The following is a 22,739-nucleotide window of genomic DNA, read 5'->3' on the forward strand; positions in this document are numbered from 1 at the left end:
AATTGAAACCCTCATCGGGTGGATGCGTATAATAAATTTTATATAAGCATCAAATAATCATTAGCAATATCATTATATGACCTGGAATGATTTAATACGTTAAGATAGCCAATTATCCCTTGGTTTAATTAGCGACAACTTGTCTTAGGTAATTGAGCTAGCTAACTAATCGGCAATGCAAATTAATCTTCACCAATCAAGTCACTCGCTCGAGTTGGTTATTTAACTTAACCTTAGTAAGTAAGTTAATTACATCCTAGATAAGACAAAACTTTAAATACAGTCGTTATGTATTAGGATTTATAGCGAGTTCATGACGTCAAAAAATTTTGTTGTTCCGTTTTTGTGCCCTAAAGTTTGGGCACGACATCTTCTGACTTTCTGTACCTCTTCCCTTTTCTTCAGTTACTGTAGAATTATCTGATGTTGTCAGAGTAACTGGTTCAACTCTCTGTTCTGATAAAGGTGCTACCGGTCCAGATATAATCATTTCCACTATCGGTTCCTTCTCATAAACTCTTATTTGACTTATATTCAACTCATCTACTTTGAAATTAGCACTCTCAACAATTCTCTGCAATCTCTTGTTATAACATCTATATGTTTTGCTTTCATTAGAATAACCAAGAAATATGCCTTCATCACATCTAGGATCAAATTTCCCAATAATATCATCTCTTCTGATATTATATTTACTACCAAAAATTTTGAAATACTTAACGGTAGGTGTATTGCCAAACCATAATTCATAAGGTGTCTTACCAGTTTCTCCTTTGATATGTACTTTGTTGAATATATAAATTGTTGTACTCACTGCTTCTCTCCAGTAGATATGAGGTAGACTAGCTTCCATCATCATTGTTCTAGTAGCATCCAAGATAGTTGTGTTCTTCCTTTCCACAACTCCATTCTGCTAAGGTCTCCAAAGAGCAGAAAATTATCTTCTTATACCATGCTTGTCATAAAAGTTATTAAACTCACCGGATGTGAATTCACCACCATGATCTGATCTCAAACATTTAATCTTCAATCCTATCTGAGTTTCCACTTTAGCCTTAAAGATTTTAAAATTTTCAAATGCTTCAAATTTTTCTCTCAGAAAAGTAACCCACATCATTCTAGAATAATCATCAATGATTAGCATGAAATATCTACCATCTTGAAAACTTTTAACTCTAGCAGGGCCACACAAATCAGTATGAATAAGATCAAGAACATCATTTGATTTATCTTGTATACTTTTAAAAGAGGTTCTGACTTGTTTACCCATTTGACATTCTTTACATATTGGAATATAGGGCTTCATAATCTCAGGTATATCCCTAGCTGCCTTAGTTGAACTGATCTTCACAATGCAATCAAAATTCACATGACACATCCTTTTATGACATAGCCAACTCTCATCCATCTGTGTCATCAAACATGTCTTCTCACCATAGTTCAAATGAAATATATTACCCCTTGTCTGTGTACTGATTGCAATATCCAAGCAAGATCTATTAATGATTTTGCATTTCCCATCCTTGAACTGTAATTGAAATCCCTTATCTACCAATTGTCCTACACTCAAGAGATTATGCTTCAAACCTTCAACATAATACACATTGTCATTATTGTTCTTACCATCCAATGATATTGTTCCTTTTCCTTTGATCATACATGCCTTGTCATCTCCAAATCTAACTAGACCACCATCAAATTCTTGCAAAGACATAAAATTCCCTTTATCTCCAGTCATATGATGTGAACAACCACTGTCAATTACCCATTCATCCTTGTCTTGGATTTTAGCAGCAAGTGCCTTCTCTTCAGGTACATTCTTTCAGTGCCGGATCATCTTCCTTGATAGCTAGAAACACCCATTCCTTCTCATTGTCGGATCCACTAGCAGAGTCTTATGTCATTTCGTCATTTGAATTAGTAATGCCTTCCTTATCCACTATGTAGCATGATTTGTCTTTGTTTTTCTTTTATTTATACTTGTTCTAATATCTAGGGTTAGGCTTAAATGATCTTCTAACTCTTTCTTCAAATCTTGAATTTCTTTCAGGACATCTAGATGCAAAATGACCAATCTTATTACACGCAAAACATTTAAAATATGTTTTTCCTTCATACTTACTTCGTACCAGTCCTTTCAGTACTCTTATAGAAAATATTGCTTCAAGTTGCTCAAACTCGTCATCTTCTCTCTTCATATATTCCAATTCCTTTTCATATAAATCTTTCCAATCTTGCTTGCCAGTTGTAGATTTAGATGCATGAAAAGTGGGTTCAATCTTCACAACTCCAGAAGGTCCAAATTCCTCGAGCCAAAAAGCAGATAGTTTCCCAACCAAAGTATCTCTTTTGTCAGATGTATTAGCCATTGTTCTCAACTCATTAATAGCAGTAGCCTTCATTTTGTAAGCCAGTGGTAGGGCTCTCAGAACTTTAGAAACAATTTCATCTTCACTCAGAGTTCCACCACAACATTGAATTCCCATAACAATCTCATTTACCCTTTCCATGAATGCAGTAATCCTTTCATCTTCTTCCATCTTCAGGTTTTCATATCTCACTCGGTAACCATCAAGTTTAGCAATCTACATTGTAGGGTCACCTTCATTAAGAGTCTCCAACTTATCCCATTTAGCCTTTCGAAATGATTTGTCGGTTAATCCAATTATTTGTTGATCAGAAAGTGCACACAAGAGGGCTTCTCTTTCTCTAGAATCACTCAAGCTCCTTGTCCAGGTTTGTCGGAGGAGGATTGCCAGATCCTGGATTGTAGGTGTGATCTCCCAAATCTCCTTGCCAAGACATCTCAAATGAGTATCCATCTGAATCTTCCATACTATGTAATTTGTTCCATCAAGCCTCAGAATATCCCTTTGAAAGATAGCTCCAGAAGAACTGGATGAACTTGAACTCTTAGTCGCCATAGGATGGTGTAGAGAACCTTCTACTTTTCAAGAAAGGTTCTATCCATGGTGGTGTTTACATGTTCATTTGTGTTCTCATAATGGGTTGAATCAATGATGACCCTTGATGTAATAGAGTGCCTATTTGTATGGTCAATAATATCTTAGGTGAGCATATAAACCTAGAGGTCTGTTAGGCCATGAAGGCTTGGAATTTGGATTTTCAGTGTTGTTAGGTATAGGATGTTTTCTTATCTATTTGGAGTCAAATAATGACCTTGGATATGTTTCCATAAGGTCTAAGTTCTTAATTCCCAATATTGTCCAAGTTGCTAAAATGTTGCACTTTGTTGTCAAGCAACTTTTCAAAGTTGCCGGTAGGATGACAACTACCTCTCCAACATTCATAACTATTCAAAAGTTGGTTATGGATATTGAGAAGGGTTTATATATTCTTGAGAAACCATGGGGAAGGTTGGTTGAAGATTTTTGTAAAGTTTGGTGGAGAAAGTGAATAGAACAAGTCTGATTTTGCCATAACAGTGATAGTTTTCCGTACTATTCGTATAGGGTGTGAAATCTTGTGATGAAAATATGAGTTTATTGGAAAGTTCCCTGAATCACCCTTCTAATGCACTCGGTCTGACCTCTTGAAATGAAGTTTGGAGGAAGTTATAAGTGGTTTACTCTCTGCAGGTCTGAAACCCTCCATTTTCAAGGGTTACAATGCACATTGAGCCCTAACTTGCAATCTACCTATTGGAATCCAATGGACATTGGTATAATTCAAGTTAGAGGCATGTATTATGAGATTCCAAAGGGGTGAGGTTAGAGGAGTTGGTTTGGTAATCTTACCACCAAGACCTAGTCTAAACTATTTGAGGGTTTAGATTAACCTAGAATGGGATTCATTGTGCACACAATGAAGAATGATGAATTGATGAGTTAATTGCTAGATCAGGAACATTGGGAACTAGAAGAAGCCTCCTAAAGAGTTAGAACCTTCTTGTGACCCCATTCTCATATACTTCCTTTGTAAAACAAACCTAACTTGATCAATTAGGCTTGTGAACCAAGTAGGTGTTGGAGAGTGCAGAATAAGTTGGAAGCCTAAGATTATGGAGTTTGATAGTAGTCCCAAAAGGGTATCTGAAACCCAAATTTTCTTGGTATGTTGTTTGGCATAATTTGGAGAAAAAACCATAAAATCAATAAAATAGGGCTACTAGTCAGTAGGCCTAATTAAGCCAAGGATCAATACTCAATCTTGTGTCCCAAAACACTATCGTGGAAGGTATTAGTGAGCCTTAAGAAGAGCATGGAAGTGTTGTATCATCCCTAGATAGGGGTAAGAATCCAACTCCACATTGGAGTGGGTTGAGACCTTGAGAAGAAGCATAGGTATTGAAAAACCTAGGAGTATGTGTGGGGGTTTGTCATCTTTCTATTGCTAACCTCTACATCAGGTGTTATCAAAGAATCATAAGAGACTTGGGAAAGACAAATAAATGGAAGATACAACAGAAAAATAGTGAGGAGATTTCCACTAGAACTATGACAAACATGTAGTTGGCCAAGATAGTAAGGGAGCAGGCGGCCAAGAATAAAAAGATGGAGGAAGAGATAGAACAGTTGAAGAAAGACCAAGCAGGCGAAGAAGTTGCATTAGCCTCTGATGGAGAAGGAGAAGAGGAAGAAGAGAGACAAGAGATGCCAACAGACCAAAGGCAATTTGTTGAAGCCCTTAAAAGGGTGGGAAGAAGAGACAATAGAGAAGAACTACCTACATTCTCTGGGAAAATGAATCCAGAAGAGTGTATGTATTGGATAGAAGCAATAGTCAATTATTTTGAATGTGAAGAGGTGCCTGATAACCAAAGGGTGAAGGTGGCTAAATTTAAAATGAAGGGTCCAGCTCTTAGTTGGTGGAACTTCCTACAAAATGAAAGAGATGAGGAAGGAAAGAGGCCTATAACTTCATGGAAGAATATGGAGATAAAGATCAAAAGGCAGTTTGTACCTGAGGACTATGAGATCGTCTTACACAAGAGATTAAAAAACCTAAGGCAAATGGATATGGATGTCAGTACCTACATTGAGAATTTCTATAGGATGTCACTCAAGGCAAAGATGCCAGAGAGTGAGACACAAAAATAGAAAGGTACATGAATGGTCTTAAGTTCAGGATTCAAGATGAGCTAAGTTTGTTCAATCCTAAATCAATGCACAAGTGTTTTCAGATGGCACTTAGGATTGAGGAGAAGAAAAAAAGGAAAGGAGAGCACAATTGTAGAGGAAAAGGTGCAAGTTTCAAGGGCAAGGGTAGATTCAATGGAAGAGGATCATCTCCTAAACCCCAAGGAGAGTCCAACCATCAAGAGAATGAGGGAGAATCAGGGAGCAAAGGTGGCTTTAGAGGAAGAATGGGGAATGGTAGAGGAAGATTTGGTGGAAGAGGACCTAGTGTCTTCACCGATAGGTGTTTTTCATGCAACCAAGTTGGGCATCAGTCATTCTATCCAAAGAAGCTAAGCAATAGTAGCCAAGGAGGTGATAGAAGAGCACATATGATACAAGAAGAAGATAGTCAAAGTATAACCTCCTACCACACATCAACTTCAAAGTCTACAAATCTGGAGCAAGGAGAACTCTTGATGATTAATAGGACCCTCTTGAAAGTACCAACCATCAAAGAACCCCCTCAAAGGAAATCCCTTTTCAGAACCTCCTGCAAGTTACAAGGCAAGGTATGTAAATTCATTGTGGATTTAGGGTCCACAAATAACATAGTTTCTATTGAAATGGTTACTAAACTTAACTTTCAAAGATTACCTCATTCCCATCCCTATAAGGTGTCTTGGTTGAACAAAGGCCAACAAGCCTTTATTAGTGAGCAAGTTTGGATAGAATTTTCAATAGGCAAATACAAGGATAGGGTGTTGTGTGATGTGGTAGAAATGGATGCTTGTCATCTGCTACTAGGTAGGCCTTGACAATATGATGTAGATTCTAGAATTGAAGGAAGGAAGAATGTTTACACCATCACCAAGAATGGGGTGAACTTCACTATGACTCCTCTTCCGGATGATAGTAAGGATAAGCATATTGTGACTAGTGTTATGCTAGTAGATGAGAAGGAGTTCATGAAGGGTTTGAAGGAGAAAGATACCCCTTTCTTTGCAATAGTTGTCAAGCCTAAGACTGAACCTAAGAATCATCCTAAGGGCCTAGAGATAGAAGATAAAGTAGGTCCTAAAGAGGTTCAATATCTACTAGGCAAGTATAAAGGGATAGTTGCAGACAGTACCATAGACTCCTTACCCCCTCAAAGGGAAATTAGTCATTGTATTGACCTCATACTAGGTTCTACACTACCCAATAAGGTAGCATACAAGCTTAACCCTGAACAAAATGCAGAAGTTGCAAGACAGATCCAAGAATTGCTAGAGAAAGGGTTCATTAGGAAGAGCATAAGTCCCTGTGCAGTCCCAACAGTACTAGCTCCTAAGAAAGAAGGTACATGGAGGTTTTGAACTGACTCTAGGGACATCAATAAGATAACAATCAGATATAGATTCCCAATGCCAAGAATGGAGGACTTGAAGGATTATCTAGGAGGGGCCAAGTACTATTCCAAAATGGATTTGAAAAGTGGTTACCATCAAATCAGGATCAGAGATGGAGACCAATGGAAGACAACTTTTAAGACCAATGAAGGCCTATTTGAGTGGATGGTAATTGAATTTGGGCTTTCCAATGCCCCTAGTATATTCATGAGACTCATGAATGAGGTTCTTAAGCCTTTCATCGATCATTTTGTAGTAGTGTATTTAGATTATATATTGATTTTTAGTAAAGATAGGGGTGAACATCTAATGCATTTGGATTTGGTGTTGAAAAGGTTACATGAGGAGCAATTGAAGATCAATTTGGGTAAATGTGTTTTCTTGCAGGAAGAACTAGTGTTTCTTGGGTTTGTGATCTCTAAAGGCAATCTAAAAATGGATCCATCTATGGTGGAGGCAATTCTAAATTAGCCAACCCATCAGTCAGCAAGTGAGGTAAAAGGTTTCCATGGGTTAGCAAGTTTTTATAGAAAATTTATTATGAATTTTAGTGGGGTTAGTGCACCAATGATAGAAACCATAAAAGGTGGAAAGAAATGTCAATTTGTCTGGACTAAGGAGGCTGACATGTCTTTTGAGTTTTTGAAAACTAATATTGAAGAACAACCTATTCTAGTACTCCATGAATTTCACAAGGTTTTCACTATTGAGTGTGATGCATCAAAGAAGGCCATAGGGGGAGTCTTGAGTCAGGAGGGTAGGCCTGTGACATTTTTTCAATGAGAAACTAAATGAGGCGAAGAAAAACTATTCTACATATGACTTAGAGATGTATTCTATGGTGAAATCTCTTAGGAAGTGGAGACATTATCTCTTACCTAAGGAGTTTATTGTGTATACTGATAACCGTGCTCTAAGTTTTTTGTAAACTAAATCACAAGCATATGAAGTGGATGGAATATCTTCAAGCTTACACTTTCACTATCTTGCATAAGAAAGGTGTGGCTAATAAAGTTGCTGATGCACTTAGTAGGAGGAACTTAGCAATCCAGGAGATTCAATTGGAAAGCATGGGAATCACTGCCTTAAAGGAACATGTATCAAGAGGATGAAGATTTCAAGGAAGCCTACAAGGTTTGTAAGGACATGAATGACAGGTATCATACTAAGTTTTCTTATTATATTCTTCAAGAAGGCTTACTTTTCAAGGGCAATCAGATTTGTATTCCTAATTTCTCCATGAGGGAAAATATTGTAAAGGAAAAACATTGCGGGAGTTTGTCAGGTCACTTTGGACTTGATAAGACACTTGATTTAGTTAGGAGATTTTACTTTTGGCCTAGGATGCAATCAGATGTAAGAAAGTATGTGACAGAGTGTGGGATATGACAAAGGGAAAAGGGGACAAGTTCCAATGCAGGTCTATATACTCCATTACCCATCCCTACCAAACCTTGGGATTCAGTTAGCATGGACTTTGTCTTAGGTCTCTCTAGGACTAAATCAGAATATAACAGTATATATGTTGTTGTGGATAGATTTTTAAAAATGGCACACTTTTTTCCATGCAAAGTTACACATGATACTTCTAGTATTGTAGGTTTGTTCTTCAAGGAGGTTGTTAGACTTCGTGGGTTACCCTTGAGAATCATATCAGACTGGGATCCTAATATTATGGGACATTTTTGGAGGACTTTGTGGTGAAGGTTGGGGACAAATTTGTCTTTCTCTTCTTCTTATCACCCTCAATCTGATGGACAAACAAAGGTGATTAATAGATCCCTTGGTAATTTGTTGAGGTGCTTGACTAAGGACCATGGGGCCACTTGGGATGTCATTCTTCCACAGGAAGAATTCTCATAAAGTGACTCTGTGAACAAAAGTACAAGATGGAGTCCTTTCCAAATTGTATATGGAACCCATCCTAGAGGTGTTTTTGAACTCTAAGAGGTACACAATATTGAAAGGAGTGCTCAAGTGGAAGATTTTGTTGTCATGAAGGACATACACCAACAAGTCAGGGATAGATTGGTTCAAACCTCTGAAAAGTAAAAGCAAGTAGCATATGTCACAAGGAGAGATGCTTAGTTCAAGGTGGGAGATATGGTGATGATTCATCTAAAAAAAGAGAGGCTCCCTAAGGAGAAGTATACCAGGTTACTCATGAGAAATATAGGTCCTTTCAAGATCCTAAAAAGATGCGGGACAAATGCCTACAAGATAGATCTACCCCTTGATGTTGGTCTATCTCCTATATTTAATGTTTCTAACATATAATCATATAAGGGTTATGTGGATGATGTTTGTGCTGCAGGCCCATCTGATTCTTCTGGCTTAGTTATGTTGGAAGGACTTCCACCCCTCTCAAACCTGAGATAGAGTGCATTTTGGACCAAAGGGTTAGCAAGAAGACAAGGAGGAAGACTTACTTGGAGTACCTAGTCAAATGGGAGAATCAACCTTTAGAGGATGCTACCTAGATGACTTTAGAGGCCATTGAGAAGATGGGAACTAGATTGGCAGATATCCCAACTCAAGGGACTTGAGTTTTTTGGAGCCCAAGAGTATGGTGCAGAGCACCTTCTACTATTCAAGCAAGGTTCTAGCCATGGTGGTTTTTACATGTTCATTTGTGTTGTCATAATGGTTTGGATCAATGATAACCCTTGATGTAAGAGAGTGCCTATTTGTATGGTCAATAATCTCTTAGGTGAGCATATAAATCTAGAGGTCTATTAGGCCATGAAGGCTTGGAATTTGGATTTTCAGTGTTGTTAGGTCTAGGATTTTTTCTTATGTTTTTGGAGTCAAATAATGACCTTGGATATGTTTCCATAAGGTCTAAGTACTTAATTCTCAATATTGTCCAAGTTGCTCAAATGTTGCACTTTGTTGTCAAGCAACTTTTCAAAGTTGCCAGTAGGATGAAAACTACCTCTCCAACATTCATAACTATTCAAAATTTGGTTATGGACATTGAGAAGGGTTTATATATTCTTGAGAAACCATGGGGAAGGTTGGTTGAAGATTTTTGTAAAGTTTGGTGGAGAAAGTGAATAGAACAAGTTTGATTTTGCCATAACACTGATAGTTTTTCATACTGTCCGTACAGGGTGTGAAATCTTGTGATGAAACTATGATTTTATTGGAAAGTTACCTAAATCACCCTTCTAATGCACTTGGGCTGACCTCTTTAAGTGAATTTTGGAGGCAGTTATAAGCAGTTTACTCTTCGCAGGTTTGAAACCCTCCATTTTCAAGGGTTACAATGCACATGGAGCCCTAACTTGCAATCTACCTATTGGAATCCAATGGCCATTGGTAGAATGAAAGTTAGAGGAATTTATTTTTAGATTCCAAAGGGGCAAGGTTAGAGGAGTTGGTTTGGTAATCTTATCACCAAGCCCTAGTCTAAATTGTTTGAGGGTTTAGATTAGCCTAGAATGGGATTCATTGTGCACACAATGAAGAATGATGAATTGATGAGTTAATTGCTAGATTGGGAACACTGGGAACTAGAAGAAGCCTCTTGAAGAGTTAGAACCTTCCTGTGACCCCATTCTCATATACTTCCTTTATAAAACAAACCCAACTTAATCAATTAGGCCTGTGAACCAAGTAGGTGTTGGAGAGTGCAAAAATAGGTTGAAAGCCTAAGATTTTGGAGTTTGATAGTAGTCCCAAAAGGGTATCTGAAACCTAAATTTTCTTGGTATGTTGTTTGGCACAATTTGGAGAAAAAACCAAAAAATAAGTTAAATAGGGCTACTAGTCGGCAGGCCTAATTAAGCCAAGGATCAATACTCAAACTTGTGTCCCAAAACACTATTGTGGAAGGTCTTAGTGAGAATTAAGAAGAGAATGGAAGTGTTGTACCATCCCTAGACAGGGGTAAGAATCCAATTCCACATTGGAGTGGGTTGAGACCTTAAGAAGAAGCATAGGTATTGAAAGACCTAGGAGTGTGTGTGTGGGTTTGTCATTTTTTTGCTGCTAACCTCTATATCAGAGGACCAAATCTCTGATACCAATTGTTAGATAGTTGAAATAACCAGAAGACAATTGAGAGGAGGGGGGTGAATCGGTTGTCATAGATTACAAGAACCATTAGCAATTTAAACTTTAATACCAGAACCCAAAACATTAATACCGGTATAGCAGTTAAACCAATTAAGAATAAACAATGATCACAGAATAAAAGACATCCATATAACACCAAGATTTGTACATGGAAAACCTAGTAAAGAGAAAAACTATGGTGGGAAGCCTACCCACAGTTAGATAATACTTTTGCAGTAAGTATGTGAATTACAATTGAGGGGCCTACACTTGCAGGAAGGCCAACAACCTAGAGCGCATTGCTCATCACAAAAGGAGCCTCATTGACTACATATAAATCTAGACTACAATTCAGAGAAGTGTTGAACTGCAAAAGATAGCATCTCCTATGCCTAAGTACAGTTTTGGTTAATCTCAATACTAGAGGACTAAATCTTCTTACATAAACCCAATTCGATCTCCAATGATTGACCAACTCCTCTACCTGAATGATATTACATTATTTGCACATTACATTTCTTGACCATGACCTCTAATAATAACCATGATGATCTACAATGAGATCTTACATCTATTTATACAAAACCCTCAACCATAAAAAATTAGGTCAGCCACCAAACAATAAACCAATTACATAATTACAAACCATGTCTGCCAATAATAAAGTATCTCCTAACTCAAGAGACCAATTAAGATAACCTACCTTTTTTGGGGAAGTTTTTGTGAATGGAGAGCTCGTGTGGAGGAGCAGTAGGTGGAAATTGAAGAATTCAAATTTCAAATTCTCTACAAGGTGGGAACTCTGGTTCCAATGGAGGTAGTGGTCAGATCAATGGAGCTGGCCAGATGGGGGAGAAGGATAAGCCTCTAGATATTCTGCAGGTTGATGGTACTTTGTTGAAAAAGAATGTGGGTCCTAAAAACGCAGTTGGGGGGTCCAGCCCATGTGAAGCTGTATTGGAGAATGGAAAAGAAATTAGAAAGTGGTCAACCCTCTTTGGAACTAGACCATTTGGAAAATCTTCCCTGCCTCTTGTTCAGAATATATCTAACCTAGCTGGTGGTAAGTTTGTCATCTCTATTCCTGACTCGGTTTTGGATCATAACATAAGTAGTATGTCAAACTCTCTGGTGGGTAAATTCATGGGACCACGCCATAACATTGAGGTTGTTAGGGCTTATGTTAAACGGAAATGGGCTTTGAAAGGAAATGTTGAAGTTTTGGCTCTGCCTAAAGGCCTTCTCTCCTTCATCTTTTCTTGTGAAGAAGATAAAATAAGGATTGTTTGTGGTAGCCATTGGTTGGTTGGAAAGACAGCTCTAGTCCTCCAGAAATGGCACCTGAATCTAAATATGAGTGAATCTCTTCTGGTGCAAGTCCCAGTTTGGGTTAAGCTCCCAGTTCTACCTCTTGAATACTGGGCATAAAGTATTTTCTCGGGTATTGCAAGCTCTTTTGGTGAGCTCCTCTCAATAGATCTGGTCATAGCCTCAAGAAGAAGGCTCACTCATGTTAGATTCTATGTAGGGGTTACCCACGATGCAAACATGCCCGAGAAAATAGATATTGTGTCTAAGTTGGGTACTTGGAAATAATAGATTGAATATAAATCCATCCCCTTTTCTTGTTTCCACTGTAAAAAATAAGGTCACTTGGCTAAACATTGCCCTCTAAAGCCCAGAGGGGATAACAAGTAAGCCAAAATTGCAATTGAGAGTAGAAAGGCTCCAGAGAAAAAGATCTGTCAAGTCAAAAATTTAGAAAACAAGGAAGATGACCCAACTGAGATCAACATTTTTGGACCCCTGGGGGAGAACAAGGATGTGGTCTCCTTAGCCTTTATTTCTAAACATCATCCCCCTAGGAATCTTTAAGGAAGGAATGTATGGAAGTAGATAATATCCTGGGAGGGTAGATCCCAAGAGAGGAAATAATAGAATAGCATGAACCTTCTAAAGAAACCACCCAGATGGTGATTGCTGACACCTTGGCTAGTAAGGAAGCTTCCAATGAAGAGAATCAAAAGGACAAGGATACTAAGGAAGTGGATCAATCTGAGGAAGGGGAGATTACTGGATCACATGAAGAGAAGGCTGACTCTTCCCCTCCCACAAATAGTTCTGATTTTCAAGAGGCCCATAAATGTGTTATCTTGGGACTAAATCTTTCTGATTCAGATCATGCCTCTAAAATAGTTAATCGCTCTTCACATGACTCCAAATCACCCATCTGGGGTAATGAAGAGGAGATTTCTAGACTCCTTAATGATCCTAATGCAATATTTGAGAAAGAAGCCGAGTGGAAAATTCCAAAACATAGGAACAAGAAAGGCTCCACTCCCTCTGCTACCCAAATAAGGAAGTCTAAGAGAATTGCTCAAGTTGATGTTGGGTATGTCTCCTCATCCCTAGGACAACCTTCAAACCAAAAAGTCAGAGACCAAGAGGCTAGCAAGAATATAGCAGATGGGACTCAAAGGACTCTAAAGGAGTTAGGAATTGGTAAGTGATTAGGAAGATTGTTTCTTGGAACATAAGGGGACTTAATAATCCCCATAAGCATGATATTATTAGGAATATGATTAGGGATAGAAAACCTGAAATTTTTCTTATTTAGGAAACTAAGATGAGTAGAGAAAAGGTTGAAGCTTTGAATTTATTTAAATTCGGTAGCATCTATCGTGGTAGCTCTAAAGGTGCCTCTGGAGGCATTGCAACAATTTGGAATCTCAATAGTGTTAGAAGTCAAGTTCTTATTCAAGAAAGAAATTTTTCTTGCATTAAGTTTGAGCATTTAAAGGATGACACCTCTTGGATCCTCACAAACATCTATGCTCCCAATACCTTGAAAGCCAGAAGCAAGTTTTGGAATAAAATTATGCAAATAAGGGACAACTTCAAGAACCTCAGTTGGCTGGTCATGGGAGACTTTAACACCCCGTTGAAAGAGGAGGAAAAATTTGGTGGTTTCCCTCCTCAGCTGGACAGTAGACTGATCCTCATGGATTTTATAAACACTCAGGCCCTTAATGATGTGGAGATGTAGGGTTTCAACTACACTTGGACTAATAGGAAGGCTGGAAATGACCTTATTCAAGTTCGCCTTGACAAGGCTCTTATATCTAATGATTGGTTCAGACATTATTTCTACTCTCTGTCTGCTCACAATCATGTTGGGTCTAACCACTACCCTATAAATCTTATTGATGACCCTATTAATAGGAGAAGGCATTTTCCCTTTAGGTTTGAAAAAATGTGGACTTTACATCCGGATCTGACTCATAAAATTCATGAATGGTGGAACATTCAAGTTGAGGGTACTGCCACTTATAGAGTTGTGAAGAAACTTAAATGCATAAAAGAAAACATAAGGACCTGGAATAAATCCAACTTTGGGAATATTTTTGAGGCCAAAGGAAAAATTCAGGAGACCTCAACAAAATTCAGGTCCAAATCCAAAAGGATGGATTCTCCACTAATTCAATTGCAGAAGAAAATGAGATCCTCAAAAGATACCACGATATTATTGCAAAAGAAGAAGCTTTTTGGAAGCAAAGATCTAGATGTATTTGGCTAAAGGAAGGGTATAAGAATACCATATTCTTCCATATGTCAACTATCAAACACAAAGCTGCTAATAGGATCAAAAAATTGATGGTAGACAATGTGGAGCTAGTCAAGCAAGAGGAGAATAGAAATGAGGCAAAAAATTTCTTCTCTGATCTTCTTTGTAGGGATCAGAGCTTGGATGATGATGCTCAAAATGCATTCCTATAGAACATTCCTTGCCTTATTGATGAGCATAAGAATGCTTTTTTGACTTCCATCCCTTCAGACTTGGAGATCATAAATTTTGTCTTTTCTTTTGAGGGAAATAAAGCTCCTAGTCCTGATGGCTTCCCTATGTTCTTCTTCCAAGAGTTCTGGAATATTGTTGGGAAAGATGTCTCCAATGGGGTTAAAGAATTTTTTGGGCCAAGAAGATTACTGAAAAAAATTAATGGCACCTTCATTTCTTTGATCCCCAAAATTCAAGGAGCTAACTACATGGATAAGTTTAGGCCTATCAGTTTATGCAACTCTTTCTATAAGATTATTTCCAAGGTCCTCACTTGTAGACTCTTGAATGTCCTTCCCTCCTTGATCAGTCTTCAGTGGAATGGTTTTGTGCCAGGAAGGAAAATTATTGATTCCATCATTACTGTCCATGAGAATATCCATTCTCTTGTTATGGACAAAAAGAAAGGTTTTATTCTCAAGCTTGATCTCTCCAAGGCTTATGACCGGGTGGACTGGTCTTTCCTCATCAAGGTTTTCTTGGCTTTTGGGTTCTCTAATAGATGTGTGGACCTCTTCAAGTAGCTTCTCTCCTTTGCCTCCTTTGCATTTCTTGTTGATGGCTCCCCCTCCCCTTTTTTTAAAGCCTCCTGAGGTTTGAGGCAAGGGGATCGCATCTCCCCTATTCCCTTCATCATTATGGCTGAATGCTTTGGTAGGTACATGGAAAGTATGGTGACTAGAGGTATCTTTAAAGGTCTCCAACCCTCTTCTACTGATCACACCTTCTCCTATCAACAATTTGTGGATGATACCATCATTATGGGGGGTTCTAGTATTTTGGAAGCCAGAATCCTAAAGGATACCCTGTGTAAGTTTGCGTCTGCTTCTGGCCAGCTTATCAACTGGGTTAAAAGTGAAGTGTTTTTCATCAACACTCCTCAGAGAAGACAACATAGAATTAGTAGAATTCTGGAATGTCAGATTGTTGTTCTTCCTACTACCTACCTTGGCCTCCCTCTAGGCATCTCTCCCCTTGATTCCTTTTGGAGTTCTTTGGTGGATAAATTTTAGAGAAAGTTTGTTGGTTGGAAAGGTGCTCTCTAAGTTAGGCTGGCAAGTTACAACTTCTTAAAGTGTCCTTTCAAAGCATTCCTATTTATGCTCTTAGTCTCTTTAGAATCCATGTTAAGTTTGTTGATGTTATTGAAAAAATCCAAAAAAAAATTCTTTGGTCTGGGGTTGAGGAAAAGAAGAGAATGGATTTAGTGGCTTGGGACAAGGTTTGTAGATCAAAAAGAAAGGGTGGTTTGGGTCTAAGGAGAATCAGGACTCTCAATGAATATCTTTTGTCTAAACAGATATGGAGATTGGTCCACTTTGACAACGAGTGGTGTGAAATTTAGAGAAGTAAGTATCCTCTCTTGTCTTCATCCCTTTTCTCTTTCATCAACTCTGATTTTAGTATCAATGGCTCTCACATTTGGAACCATTCTTCTAAGTGTAAATACAAATTAGTTAAAGGGGTTAAATGGAGAGTTGGTAATGGTAGGAAAGTCAGATTTTGGGAAAATCCCTGGTTGCTTAATAAGCCTTTTTTGGAAATCCCTAATTGGGCCCCTTTTGCTGCCCCTTGTAAAAGAGTTTTTGGTTCCTTGGTTGAGGGGTACTGGATAGGTGACAAATAGAAAAATATTGAAGGTATTCATCCTACCCTCATCAATCTCAAGAAATACTTGTTTTCTGCTTGGTTGAATAATGAAGAAGATATTCTTATTTGTAAACTTGAGTCCAAAGGTAACCTTACTATTTCTTCCATGTATGGAGTGCTGATTCCAGCCCCCTTAGAGAACCCCTTCTGCTCTAAAGCTTGGATCAAGGGTCTTATTCCAAAGATCAATATCTTCTATTCAACTATTCTCCAAAACAAATTTTTGACACTAGACAACCTAAAGATTAGATGTTTTAATCTCCCCAATAGGTGTGTTTTGTGTCTTGAGGAGGAAGAGTCTGTGGACCACTTGGCTATTCACTGTTCTTTCACTATCTCTATTTGGGAAATCTTTCTTAAGAATTTTTGCATGGTATGGGTGTTCCCTAACTCTATTCAAGACTTGTTCCATTCTTGGAGCTACCATTGGTCTAATCCCTCTTTGAGAACTTTGTGGCAGCTCTCTCTTCCTCACATCCTATGGGGGATTTGCAAAGAAAGGAACAACCGCATCTTCAAGGATACTTCTCTTCCCTAGGTTGTTGTTTTTCAAAAAATTCAAAGGGCTATAGTGGAGAACCTTAGGACCATTGGAGAACCTTGCACTCCTATCAATAGCTTGGAAGCTCATATCCTCAACTCCTAGAACCTGAAGAGTGTTGTTAGGATTGATACTAAACAAAGCAAGAGACTTGAAGCTAAGTGGTACTCTCCCCCTCCTGGATGATTCAAAATCAACTTTGATGGTGTTGCTAAAGGCAATCCTGGACTAGTGGGATGTGGTGCAATTCTCAAAGATGAAATTGGCATTTGTAAGGAAATTATTGTTGTTCCTATAGGATGCCAAACTAACCATATGGCAGAAGCTATGGCTTCTCTCCAAGGCATCCTTCTGGCTAAAAGGTGGAACTATCCTTATCTCTAGATCGAGGGGGACTCTAATAATATAACTAATTGCCTTAGAGGAATTACCAAGCCCTCATGGACTATCAACAATATTATTAAGGCTACTAGGGATCTTATTAAAACCTTTCATAAATGTTTTATTTCTCACATTTATCGGGAATCAAATGGCCCCACTGATTGGGAAGCTAACATGGCGGTCACTCATGACAACATGATTACCTGGAAGGGTGAAGAGGATCTTCTTAATGATGCCAAATCAATCATTTTCATGGATCGATATAACTGCACCTCAAAGATTTTAAATGGATTATATAATGATTAATAGCATGACCTGGAGGGCTCATATTAATTATTATTGTGTTAGTACCAATAATGATAAGATAAATGTCACCTTCTCCCATGCTTTCTGGGTTTTTGGGGCCGCATCTAGAGATTTATTTCCATTAGCTATCTGCAACTCTCAAGTTTCTAGTTTGAGTTGTGAAATCATGGGAGGTAACAAGCATCACTACGAGCCTAATAATTGTAAAGAATGGAAATAGAAGGAGGAAATCTGGAGTATTTGCAGAAGGGTAGGATAATGAAGTACATGGAAAGTCTCCATGGGAGGGATGCCAAAATCACTAATTTTTTCACCAAAAAATGGAGTAAGGGCACCCTAAAAATGGGAGATCAAACTATCACCATCAACAAAGACCTCATTTCTCAAGTGATGAGTCTCCGGAGGGAGGGAAGTAATTTCTACAGGGACGGAAAGCTTAGCAAGGAGGCCATTGAGTGATACCCTGAAACTACTAAGAAGAAGAAGTGCCTGGTTAAGCTTAGCAAGACCTACTACCCTCCTAGGGCCTTTGCTAAGCCTTGGAGGGAGGTTTTGTTTGCAATCATGTGCTATATCACTCTGGATGGAAGATTTACCAAAATCTACGACTACCATTTCGTGCTACTCAACCACTTCAGGTATGAAGACAAAGTTAACATGCCCTATTTCCTGATTTGATCAATGAATGTCATTATTAGAGACCACAAAGAGAACCCTAAGGGTGACATTTCTATGCACCAAGGTCTTATGGTTCTAATCTATGAGCATATTAAAGCTAATCAAATCGCTCGCCCCTAGCCTTTTGTCTCTGAATCTGAGGAGGAAGGGTCGGATTCTGAATTTTTTGTGGGTGAGGATTCTGTTAGTGATTTGAAAAAGTGAGACTGAGGAGAGCCTAGAAGACTCCAAGGTTTAACTGGGTAAGAAAAGAAAACAGGAGAGCAGTAAGTCGTCCTCTTCTAAGGGCAAGAAAAAAAGTAAAGAGAAAGTCTTCCAGATACACTCCTCCTCCTCCTCGGAGGTCTCTAAGGACTTCGAAAAGGTTGAATCTTCATCCTCTCAGAAGAAGAAACCTAAATATTCTTTTCAAAACTGGAAAAAGAAGAAAAGCCAGGGCGATTCTGAGCCAAAGACGGAGGACAAAGAGAAAAGAAAGGATTCAGATGTGGACCTAAAAGTTGAGGAGGAGATTACGGGGGATGGTTTCAACCAGAGTGTTGGTGGTGATGCCGAATAGAAAACTGGTGGTGAAGACCCCAAAACTGAGTAGGCCAAGGTTGGTGAAAAATGCCCCCCTTCTAACCCTTCTATTGAGGGTTTGAAGGGGTTTTTGGACACCCTTGACTGGCTCATAAATAGTCACAAGAAAGTTGTGGAGGAAAACAAGAAACTGATTCATAGGATTCAAATTCTAGAGACTATTAGCATCGATGAAGGTAAATACATGGCTGAGTATGTTGATGATTTGGCAAAGACTATTGCCAAAGCTGAAGAGAATAGGGATGCCTTCAATCCAAGGTTTGAGCAAGTGGAGAAGGCCCTGGAGGAAATTTAAAAAAATGACATTGTTAGGGACCAAAGAATGGTGGATGTTGAAAACAGACTCAACAAAACCGATACCTCTCTCACAAGCATTCCTAAACAAAGTTACAACATTCTGAAGGCCTCGGCTGACAACATCAAAATTTTGATTAGTAAGCTAGAGAATGAGAAGGGATCCCTAGAGCAGGAACTTGACATGGAGGGTGTGGAAGGTGTGCAAGGACCAAGAATGAGGACCAGAGGCAAGAAGAGGGAGAAAAAGCCAAACAAGGAAATCGAAGAGCTCAAAGTTGCTTTGGTGAATTATGACCTATTGGTCATCAAGGCTATTGAACTTCTTAAGTCTCTGTAGGTGTTTCTAGTTGGCTAGGTCTTTACTTTCAGTTTTTTCTTCTTTGATGTTCCTAGTTTTTTGTTGTCTGTTCAGGTTGTTGGCTTGCTTGCTAGTCCTTTGTATGTTGTCTTTATGCTGGTATAGTTGATCTTTGCTGAACATTCTTTTGATCTTTTTGTAAAAGGTTTTAGGTCCTTAAAACCTATTTTTCTAATTAATCAGTACAAACCATGTCGGCCTTAGATCAAACAAATAATATCAACACATAAGACATCCTAGAAACACATCAATAGGTCCTATCCACATGTTATATTAAAGTCGGTACATAACCTAGATCAACCAAGAACAAGTATAGGTCCACACGCTTTAGCAATGATCTCTAACTGCCAAGTCTCGAACATGATCACCAACAACATCCTGAAACTCCATCAGAAGTTGCACCAACACTACTTATGCAATTTATCAAATATCTCTATTAAAAGCTCTATCGGTGAAACCCTCGACCGAACCAGAAACCAATATTCTAAGCAAGCAGGATAGCATCCAATCTCCAGACCAAAACCAACTAACCAAATATGAGTATAAGTATAATGAAAAAGTTGATTCCATCACCAGACTATACCAGAGCCTACTGGATCATGTTGGATCCAAGTTAACCAGAAACCACTCAACCTACTGAAACCAGAAGGGTATCGGTAAAGCATCAAAATAGCTAGTGTTGGCATCAACAAAAAAACATAAATGTAACACATAATAAATTCCACCAAATGGCCAATAGGATAATTCTATGCAAGAAAGGACATCAAGTTATGAAGAATGCAATCTATAAAGGGAATGGTGAAACTTAAAATATGAGATAGAGGATAGAGGAGAATTATGTTGCTACCCTAAGATATTTGAAATTGAAAAATCACCACCTCTAATGACAAAGAGCCCCAATTAAGTTAACTACTTGTTTCATAGGGTGAGGAGCAACATGAGGGTGAAAGGAGTGCTAAGGCACTACCTTTTCACTAAGAAAGAGAGAAAGATCTATTGAAAGACATATACAAGCATGATCGTATTGTTCTTGAACCAATTCCTTAAATGCTTTACACTTTATAAGAGAATGAGAACCACCATGATGAGAAAGACAATATTAAATTCCTTTTTTATGCTTAGTGCTAAAATTCACAAAAGGAAAAACAACATTCTTGTCATACTTCAATTTCCAAGAAATTCTAGTAACCATTTTTTCTTGATCATCCATAAGTTTTAGGATTTATTTTTTAATATTAAGGAAAAGAGATTATTAGAAGAAAAATGATTGTCATAAATGATTTTAAGTTCTTTCATTGCATTTTGAAAATCAGGACTGTAATCATTAGCATGATGGTCATGAATTTGATAAAATGAACAAAAAGGAGTTTTTGAAGAAGAAGCACTTTAGGTCATCCATAGGAGATTTATTGTTGTTTCCTAGGCCTTCTATGGTAATCTGTGTATGAGGGTTTATAGGGAAAATTCCTCATTCAAATTTTACAAGTCCGCATCCTCTAAAACCTTGTTTGATATTATGCTAAAGACACTCCTATAAGAATCTTTTAATTGATAATGCAGAGGAACATTATAATAAATTTATTTGAACTTTGTAGTGTAAGGATGTTTAGAAGGAATGAAGGGATTATTATATGAAGAAGGAATGTCTTGTGAAGGTTGATTTTCCTTTCTTTCATCATACATATCCTCTTTGGTAGATTGGGAAGGAAGATCTTTATCATCTAAGGGCTCATATTTTCTTAATGTTATGTGGGGAGATATATCATGAATGAAATGCATGACGTCATCTTATCTACAGATGTTTTGATATTTAAGATAGGCTCTAGGAGAATAGGGAGGATCTAGAGAGATGGAAACACCATTATTTTGATTTTGATCCCCTTGAACTAGGTTATGTATATTAGAAGAATATGGGGTCATGTTTCTCTTCAATGCTTGCTCTCCATTAGAGAGATCATTGATAGGAGTATTAGCTCTTTCTTCATTCACACTAGATACTCTAGGATAGGTACAAGTGTTAGGTTTTCCATTAGCATCTCTAGAATTGGGATCTAAAAAAAATCTTTGAGGTGATCTATATATGAAATGCACTTTCCCAAAAACATCACCATAAAACAACATGCACTATAAATGAAAGCTTTGAGATCAAATTGATTGAAAGGAAGGAATTTTGAAGTCTAAAAATACAATATGCCAAAGTGCTATGAATGAAAATAAGCATTGTGAAATGAAAGAAGCCATTATCCAACACATGGTTTTAATAAATATAAGTGAAAAGAAAAGTAATCATATGTGAAATAGAAAATAAATTAAATCTATTAAGTGACATAATAAATGTTGTAAAGTGAAGAAATCCACAAATCAAATTAATAATTTAAACCTCTAACTTTATATAATCTGATTAAAATAAGATCTATGAATTTGAATTTGAATTTTGGAATTGGGATTTGGAAATTTAATTTAAAAATTAAACAATGCAAATTATTTGTAAAAATGGTTGTTTAACTAATTAAGAAAATAGAGATAAATGCAATCCACTAATGAATTTAAATTTTAAAAATTAGGGTTTTGTGAAAATAACCTCATAATTTTTAAAATGAATTTGAAATTGGATCTAAGATTGCAATTTTGAATTTGAATTCCAATTAGATCTGAAATAATTAATTCAAAAATTAAACAACCCACAAGCTCAATTTTAAATTTAAAAATTAGGGTTTTTGAAATTAACCTTTTAATTTTTAAAATTTGATTGGAAATTAAACTTGCAAATGAAAATTTGAATTGTGAAAATGGGAACACACTCAGATCTGAAATAATTAACCCAAATTAAGCAATTCGCAAGCTCAATTTTTAAATTTAAAAATTAAGGTTTTTGAAATTAACCTCTTAATTTTTGAAATTCAATTGGAGATTAAACTTGCAAGTGAAGTTTTGAATTTTAAATTGCATAAACACTCAAATTTGAGAACATAAATTAGAATTGAAGGTGTAAGGAGTTGAATTCAACAAAATGTAATGGTTGGAAAATAAGGGTTTCCACCATGAGAGGGCTGAAAGCCACTAATTTACCATTACATTCAAAAGAGGGGTGAATCTAATAGATTTAGTCACAAATATGTAATGATGAGGACTGAAATATTAATAGGATTCAAGGGAATGGTGTTGATTTACGCTCTTTTGTGAGTTGAAATGTTGAAATTAGGTTAAAGTGTGGAAATTGAAGGTAAAACTGCAAAAACAATGAGATATAGTCGTCAAATTGATGCACACACCTAGATCTGAGTAGCATATGCAGAATTAGATCTGATCCCTATAAAAGATCCAAAAATGCTAGGACCGAAGAGCATTTTGCTCTGGTCCTCCTAACTTTTTGCATGCCAAAGAGGGTTGATTCGTCTTTACAAATAATGCTTATTCTAAAGATTACACCTCCGTACTTGTTTCTTGTACATAGAAAGAAAGGGAAATAGGTTGGGAATAAGGGGTTTGCCTAAGTCAAACCTTAGTTTAGGAATTACCCTTGATTTAAATATTGCAAATACTGAAATAAATGATGGAGAGGTATACCTTAGATCTGCAA

Source organism: Cryptomeria japonica, chromosome 3 (genome assembly GCF_030272615.1).
Source record: "Cryptomeria japonica chromosome 3, Sugi_1.0, whole genome shotgun sequence".
NCBI lineage: Eukaryota > Viridiplantae > Streptophyta > Pinopsida > Cupressales > Cupressaceae > Cryptomeria > Cryptomeria japonica.